General features: G+C 33.0%; 1 pseudogene; it reads right to left on the bottom strand.

Moving 5' to 3' along the window:
• Positions 1-841: 841 nt before the first annotated feature.
• LOC114174376 lies at positions 842-3,000 on the bottom strand (annotated as a pseudogene).
• Between the last annotated feature and the right edge of the window lie 5,464 nt (positions 3,001-8,464).

Genomic DNA, 8,464 nt, shown 5'->3' with positions numbered 1-8,464 from the left:
TTGAGGGAAGACATTTATTGAGGAGTCACAACACCAATGAGACTTGAGCCCAACCACATAAGAGACTGACACCACTCTCAACCTAAATCCTTAAGGTTTTGTGTTAAAGGTGGTGCCAATCCCTAAGGTGCAGGTTGGGCTCATGTCTCATTGGTGTTGTATCTCCCTAATGATCATCTCTCGAAATACCCAATAATGATATCAGAGTCGATGGTTAATTCTGGTGGTTGGCTCAAAAGACCCAACAATTCATGATGGTTAACTATCAAAGTGTCATGGAAGAAAGGGATTAAATTTTTAAAAATAAAGTATTTATTTTGGTTAATCATTACATAAGTAAATGGTGACAAAGGAGAATGAACCAGTGTCATACTTTCATTGAAATAATCTTGCAATAGAAGGGTTAAGTAAAAGAAAATTAAACTAGATAAATATTATTGAGTTTATGATTAACTATTTACTATAGTATGCTAAATTATTATTTAGTATTTAAAGACATGAAATAATTTAAAAACTTGCAAAAGTACACCTTACTTTAATTTAAAAAATAATACGATGAACCTAACTTGAATTGAAATTAGCAATTGACATCAACTTTAATATATATAAAAGATATTAAATTAAATGTAAAATTTTAAAAATCTAAACGACAACCTACAATAATTTTTTTACTTTATGAATTAAGGAGTTAATATGGGCATAAAATGAGTTACTTAAAAAAAAATCGAACAACAAGGATAAAAACAACTCATTTATTTTTATTGCATAATTTTGAAAAGATTACACCTTCTCTAAATTATGTTTTTTTTTTCTCATAACCAATATTGGACTAGAATTGGATTTATACAACAGACTTACTATTCTTAGATTTAAAATCAATATCATTGGGAACAATTTTCTTCCAAAACCAATGTGAAGTCCAAAGTATATTCATTTCTTCAATGGGAACGTTTTTGGTTTCTGGTAAAAGTGATGCAATGAAGATGGTCATGATAACCACAAATGCCGCGAAAAAGAAGAAGAGACCAAACTTCAAGTGACAAAGCATGGTAAGAAAGACTTGAGCAATTGCAAACGTAAATAATATGTTTGTCGCAACATTAATAGCTTGACCTGCTGGTCGAATTTCTAGAGAACATATTTCACTTGGCACCAACCATCCCAACGGTCCCCATGACCATGCAAATGTTGCAACATATGCACAGATAAAGAACAATAGAATATCTGCTTCAACTTTACTAAATGCTCCTTGACCATTTAGCCCAAACCTTAGACCAATCATTGTTCCAACGATAACCTTCAATCAAAAGTATTAGCAATAAGAAACATGATATATATAAGAAATTATGTTTAGCTTTCGTTTCAAGGTTTATATAATGATACACAAAAATATTGTTTGTTATACAAATGCATCCATGATTGTACAAGTAATATTTATTAAATTAATCATGCATGTTCACATATAAGAAATTGTTGGAGATCCCTCATCAATTAGATATATGGTCAATTTATAGTGTGTGTGTGGGTGCAAAGCTCATGTTACTAGCCGATTTTGTTGGTTCGAGATAAAATTAAAATCTACTTCTTAAGAGGTTTGCTATTTATTGGGTTTATTGTGTAACATATTATTTTGCTACTATCATATCATCCTTAAATATCTAGTCTCACGCTTGAGATATATATGAACCTCAACTTACAAGGTGTTTTGTAAGACTAAGTTCGGTTTAAATCCATTTCTTAAGAGAACTACATTTAAATTTTTATTAAAGTTATGGGTTGAAAAAGTTTAAAAGTATCGGGCTTATCAACTTTTACCTGACAAATAAACATTTGGACACCACCTTCAAGAAGTAACACCCTTCTTCCAAACTTGTCTACTGTGAAGATAGAAACTAGTGTGGCAACAACATTAACAACTCCAGTGATAACTGCAGACATGAGTGAAGCATCATTACCGAAGCCTAAAATCTGAAAGAGAACCGGGGCATAAAACATGATGACATTGATGCCAGTGAGTTGTTGAAAGGTTGGAATAAAAATGCAAAAAGTTAGTTGAGGCCTGTATTTTGGTCTTGTAATGTTCTTCCATGGATGTTCAACATTTTTTGCCATTTCACTAGCATCAACAATATCTTGATATTCCTCATCAATTTTCTCAGTGCCACGAATCTTCTGCAACATTTTCTTAGCTTTTTCAAATTTTCCTCTTTCAATCAAAGAATTAGGTGTTTCAACTACACAAAGAGATCCTATACATAACAAAATTGCTGGCACGACTGCAATGCCTAGAGAAATCCTCCATCCATTTTCATGCTTGGATGTACCATAGTTGATTAGGTTTGCAACTAGGATACCAATTGTGATCATCATTTGGAAGCCAATATTGAGTGCTCCTCTAATTTTTGCTGGAGCGACTTCAGACAAATACACTGGTACGGACTATTCATGTAATAAACAAAGGTGGAGAAGTTAATCATCATTTTCCTTGAAAACAAAAAGACAAACCAGATAAAATGATTACAATGTATAACTCGTGTTAATTCTTACCTAATTACAAAATCCCACTCCAATTCCTAAAAACATACGACCAATGATAAGCATTTCAATGTTTATGGCAAACCCATTCAGTAGTGAACCAACAAGAAAAAATAAGCCACCAATAAGCATAGAGGCTTTACGCCCTAGCTTTCTAGTTGTAGTAGAAGCAAAACAAGAAGCTACTAGTGCTGCAAGGTATAAGGAAGAGGTGAATAATGTAAGAAGTTCGTTGTCAAATTTGCAATATTGATTCTTGCTTTCTGATTTATCTTTCATTTGTTTGTGCACACCAGGGAAGAACTTGATCAAAAATGGTTTCATGGAAGTCACTCCTCCTGTAATACCAAGATCATATCCAAAGAGAAGACCTCCCATTGCGGCCACAAAACATGTAATCAGTACAAATGTTGTGACATTCCCCTCATAATGTCGCACTCCATCTACATGAAAGCCACCTGCCATCTTTCAAATTGTAGTTGTTACAAATATCCTAACTCAATTTCACTCTCCTCAAGACCAATTGATCCCTTTCAAAAGTGTGTAATTATAACAAGAAAACAACAATAACCACTTTGAACAATGTACTTTCTCTCTTTCTTTCTCTTGTCACTTGGTTTACACATAAATTTATACTTTAATAAGTAGATAAGCAAAACACTTTTGATGGTTGAAAAAATGTCAACAAAAATAGGTTTCAATGGTCATATATCCATTACTTTTTTTTGTTTGAATAATGAATAAATTGATGAAATTTATTAGTATTTGCTAGAAAGTTGGAAATCAAGTTAGTATTTACCTCAAAAACATTACTAATTAAAATTAAGATTTGGACTTTGTTATTTGACTCGTTCTTATTTTTTATTTTTTTCTCCTACACTTCAATTTGTGTCTAACAAAGTACAATTATTTGTTTATTTCGTAAACATATTGTTACCCCCACAAACTTTTAGACTATATTTTCTCTATTAATTATATATAGGTATATTTAAAAAAAAAGTTGTTTAATTGGTAAACTTAATTTATTGTAATTATATATTATAATAATTCAATAAATTCGAATTCTATATAATTTATAATATAATGGGTAATTTAAATTCTTGAATTTTATAAAATTATCATAACAACTAAAAAATTAAAACACTTTCTATATTCCATAATATAGTATTCTATAGTAACTTGAAATTATATATAATTTTTTTTTATGTTTTATGGTTTTATTTATAATGAAAAATTTAGATAATCTCTATATTATTTAAAATGATTGTGAACTTGAGATAAAATTGAAAAGAGTCATTATTAGTCTTTGGTCTCGATAGCAACGATACTTAGTGTAGAAACTTTGTAGGTATATGTTGGTGTCATAAGTATGAGTGCACTTACAAAGCTTATTAAAACTAGTGAATTAGCCTAGGTATCATTCTAATAAATAGTGGTAGTTTTGAATTATGATGTGATAATTATTCAATTTGCATGTATTCTTACAACCCTTTGGTAAAAAACAAAGGTTAAATATGTCACATGACTATGATAATATAATTCAAACATTTATCGCATTGCATGAACACCAATTTGTTGTGTATTATTTTATAACCTAAAAGTTATTAATATTTAAAATAGTTTCCATTATTAATAAAAAAATATAATTAATTTTTGAATTATAGTCTAAATTTGTATTTTTTTTCTTCTTTTTTGGGTGTACATAATTATATCCATGAATAGATGACGAAGTTATTTTGGTTGTAAAGAATGTATGGAATGTTAATTTCAATAAGTTTTGGATTGAATATGATTTTTCTTTGTTGCGTTAGGCTTTCTCTTCTATTACGTGCCTTGGGTGTTAAGAGAAAGATGAAGGATATGCTTTTCCTTTTGTAGAAATATGCAATTTCAAGTTTATCATATTTTTCAGGAGGATATCCATTGTGTAGATAAATTGACTACTTTGGCTCTAGCAAATAGAGAGGGTTATATTTGGCCTAGCTTACTATCATCTATAAGTCTAGATAAATTGAATACTTTGGCTCTAGCAAATAGAAAAGGTTATATTTGTATCCTAGCAAATGCAGAAGGTTATATTTGGTATCCCAACTTATATTTGGTATCCTAGCTTACTTTCATCTTATGAGTTGTTTGAGTTGTCTCACAAGTAAAAGAAACTAATTTCATTATTTTTAAGTTATAAATATGTTAGAACTATAGATTTTGTGTTTGTACTATGATTGGTTCTTGTATCTTTATTAGTCTTTGGTCTTGATAGCAATGATACTTAGTGTAGAAACTTTATAGGTATATGCTGGTCTCATAAGTTTGATGCACTTACAAAGCTCATTAAAACTAGTGAATTAGCCAACGTATCATTCTAATAAATAGTGGTGGTTTTGAATTATGATGTGATAATTATTCAATTTGCATGTATTCTTACAACCCTTTGGTAAAATAAAAAGTTAAATTTTTCACATGACTATGATAGTATAATTCAAACATTCATCGCATTGCATCAACACCAATTTGTTTCACTTATGTGGTTTTGACATGAATGCATTTATGCATTTTTTAACTTTGAATTTTATATTGAGCATGTGATGTAGGTATATGCTTTTTATCACTAGTAGATAATCGTCATATAAAATTAATTATTATATTAAGTAACTTATGTATTATTTTATAACCTAAAAGTTATTGATATTTACAATATACACTTACAAGTTTTCTGCTAACATTATTTTCTAAAATAGACCACTTCTCGCACACCTCCCTTTGTTACTCTTTCCACCCCTACTTAGAAATGGGCTAATAACCCCACACTTTACATTCACACTCCGTATTTTCTTCTTTTAAAACCACCTAAAACCCCTTCCACTCAAAAAATGACATGTGTCCCTCCTTTCTCTCTCTCCACCAGTTACACTTCCATTCACTCAGAGATCTCCTTCACCGATCTCTTTTCTTCGATCACACTCTCCCCTTTTTTCTTACACACATCACTTTTTACCACTTATGATTTACCCATCCATGATGGATCTCATATCTAGCTCTCCAAAACCATCATCTTCTTCCATCACATCTCCACCAACCACCTAATCCCTCACATGATTACCTATCCCAAGCTACCAACACAACTCCATTTCTCTTCTCCATTCAACGGTCATGAACGGAAGCAAACAAACAAAACTCATTTTCTTCTTTGTGCACAATGTAACATCCTGGTCGGATATTACTTAATAAAGAAAATTTATAATTGAAAATTCTTGAAGAGATTTCAGATAAATGAAACAGTGAAAACTTGTCACTGTTACTGTTTTACTACTGTTTATATAAGAAAATAATAAGCAGAATACAAAGAGTCAAGGCCCAGTCCTAACCCTAATCCTAAAGAAGGGATCCCATACATGATAAATAAAATATTACATCTCAACACTCCCCCTCAAGCTGGAGCATATAGATCATATGCTCCAAGCTTGGAACATAAAAATTGAATTCTAGGCCCTCTTAAAGATTTAGTCAGAATGTCTGCAAGTTGTTCATTAGAGTCGACAAACTCTGTAACAAGATCCTTGGATAGTAATTTCTCTCTAACAAAATGACAATCAATTTCTATATGCTTTGTTCTCTCATGAAACACCGGATTGGAGGCAATGTGAAGGGTTGCTTGGTTGTCACAATATAACTTTATCTGCTCATTTTCACAAAATTTCAACTCTTGAAGGAGTTGTTTAATCCATACTAGTTCACATGTAGCTAGAGCCATAGATCGATATTCCGCCTCTGCACTAGATCGAGCAACAACACTTTGTTTCTTACTTTTCCAAGATACAAGGTTCCCTCCAAGGAATACACAATACCCTGTGGTACATCTTCTATCAATTGGACAACCAGCCCAATCTGCATCACAATACGCTTCAACTTGAGTACTTCCCTTATTCTCATACAATAATCCTTGTCCTGGGTTCCCTTTTACATATCTGAGAATGCGAATCACAGCATTCCAATGATCAATGTGGGGATTTTGCATAAATTGACTAACAACTCCCACTGGATAAGAAAGATCAGGTCTTGTTACAGTAAGGTAGATGATTTTTCCAACCAACCTTTTATATCTCTCTGGATTTGAGAAAAGTTCACCTTGATCTCTTGTTAATTTTTGATTTGAGTTCATAGGGCTATCAATGGGCTTGCAATTTGTCAGACCTGTTTCTTCCAAAATATCAAGAGCATATTTTCTCTGTGCAATGATGACACCTTCTTTTGATTGCGCCACTTCAATACCAAGGAAATATTTAAGGCGACCCAAATCTTTGGTCTGAAAGTGGCTAAACAAATGGTTCTTCAATTGAGCAATTCTAGTGATATCATTTCCTGTGATAATAATATCATCAACATAAACCATAAGATAAACACATTTGTCAAGAGAAGTATGACCATAAAATACTGAATGATCCGCTTCACAACGTTTCAATCCAAAATTCTGCACAACATGACTAAATTTACCAAACCAAGCTCGAGGAGTTTGCTACAAGCCATAGAGAGAACGATGTAACTTACAAACTAACCCAGACTCCCCCTGAGCAACAAACCCAAGAGGTTGCTCCATGTATATCTCCTCTTCCAGATCACCATGAAGAAAGGCATTTTTAATGTCCAACTGATATAGAGGCCATTGGCGAATGGCAGCCATAGTAAGGAAAAGACGAACAGAACTGATTTTTGCCACAGGAGAAAAAGTATCACAATAGTCAAGGCCGTAAACCTGAGTATACCCCTTAGCGACGAGATGGGCTTTGAGTCGGTCTACAACACTAGTCGGACCAACCTTAAGAGCATAGACCCATCTACAGCCCACAGACTTCTTACCAGGAGGAAGAGAGACAAGTTCCCAAGTCCTACTGTGTTCAAGTGCCTGCATTTCATCAATCATGGCTTGTCGCCATCTAGGATGACCAAGTGCCTCATCAACATTCTTAGGAACCTTAATGGTAGACAAAGAGGAAACAAAAGAGAAATATGGAGGAGACAAACGATGATAACTCAAAAAATTATAAATAGGATGTGGATTACGAGTAGAGCGAATACCTTTCCGAAGGGCAATAGGCCAAGTGTGATCGGAGTCAAGAGAAGATGAAGAGGATGAAGGATCCATGATTCGAGAATCTGGTGGAGAAGGATTTGAGTCACAGGGGTCTTCAGGCAAGGAAGGAGTCACTAGAGTGCGACGCGGATATGTGAGAAGAGGTGGTTGAACAATGTCATTGGCATTTTGAGGTTGAGTTTCAGGAATAACCAAGGGATCAAAGGATGATAAAGGAAGGACTTGTTGAACAGATGAACTCTCCTCCATGGAGGACAAGAAAAAAGGTGTGTCCTCAAAGAATGTAACATCAACAGACATATAATACCTTTTGGTTGAGGGAGAATAACATTTATACCCTTTCTAAAGGCGAGAATATCCCAAAAAGACACATTTAATAGCCTTTGCAGAAAGTTTATCAAGACCTGGAAAGACATTATGAACAAAACAAGTACATCCAAACACACGTGGAGAGACACGATACAAAAGATCATTTGGAAAAATTATCGAGTGAGGAATTTTATTGTCAATAGAAGAAGAAGGCATCCTATTGATTAGAAAACAAGCAGTGAGGACTGCATCTCCCCAATGATGAATAGGAACATTGGTATTCAACATGAGAAAGCGTGCAATTTCGATAAGGTGTCTATTCTTTTTTTCGGCTATGCCATTTTGTTGTGGAGTATGAGGACATGTTGACTGATGTAAAATTCCTTGGGAAGATAAAAATGAGGAAAACACAGTAGAAAAATATTCCTTAGCATTATCACTTCTGAAAATTTTAATTGTCTTCCCAAATTGGTTCTTAATTTCATTAAAGAAGGACACAAATATGGATAAAAGTTCCGATCTTTCTTTCAT

Source organism: Vigna unguiculata, chromosome 2, assembly GCF_004118075.2.
Source record: "Vigna unguiculata cultivar IT97K-499-35 chromosome 2, ASM411807v1, whole genome shotgun sequence".
Lineage (NCBI taxonomy): Eukaryota > Viridiplantae > Streptophyta > Magnoliopsida > Fabales > Fabaceae > Vigna > Vigna unguiculata.
This window is presented reverse-complemented; position numbering and strand designations above follow the sequence as displayed.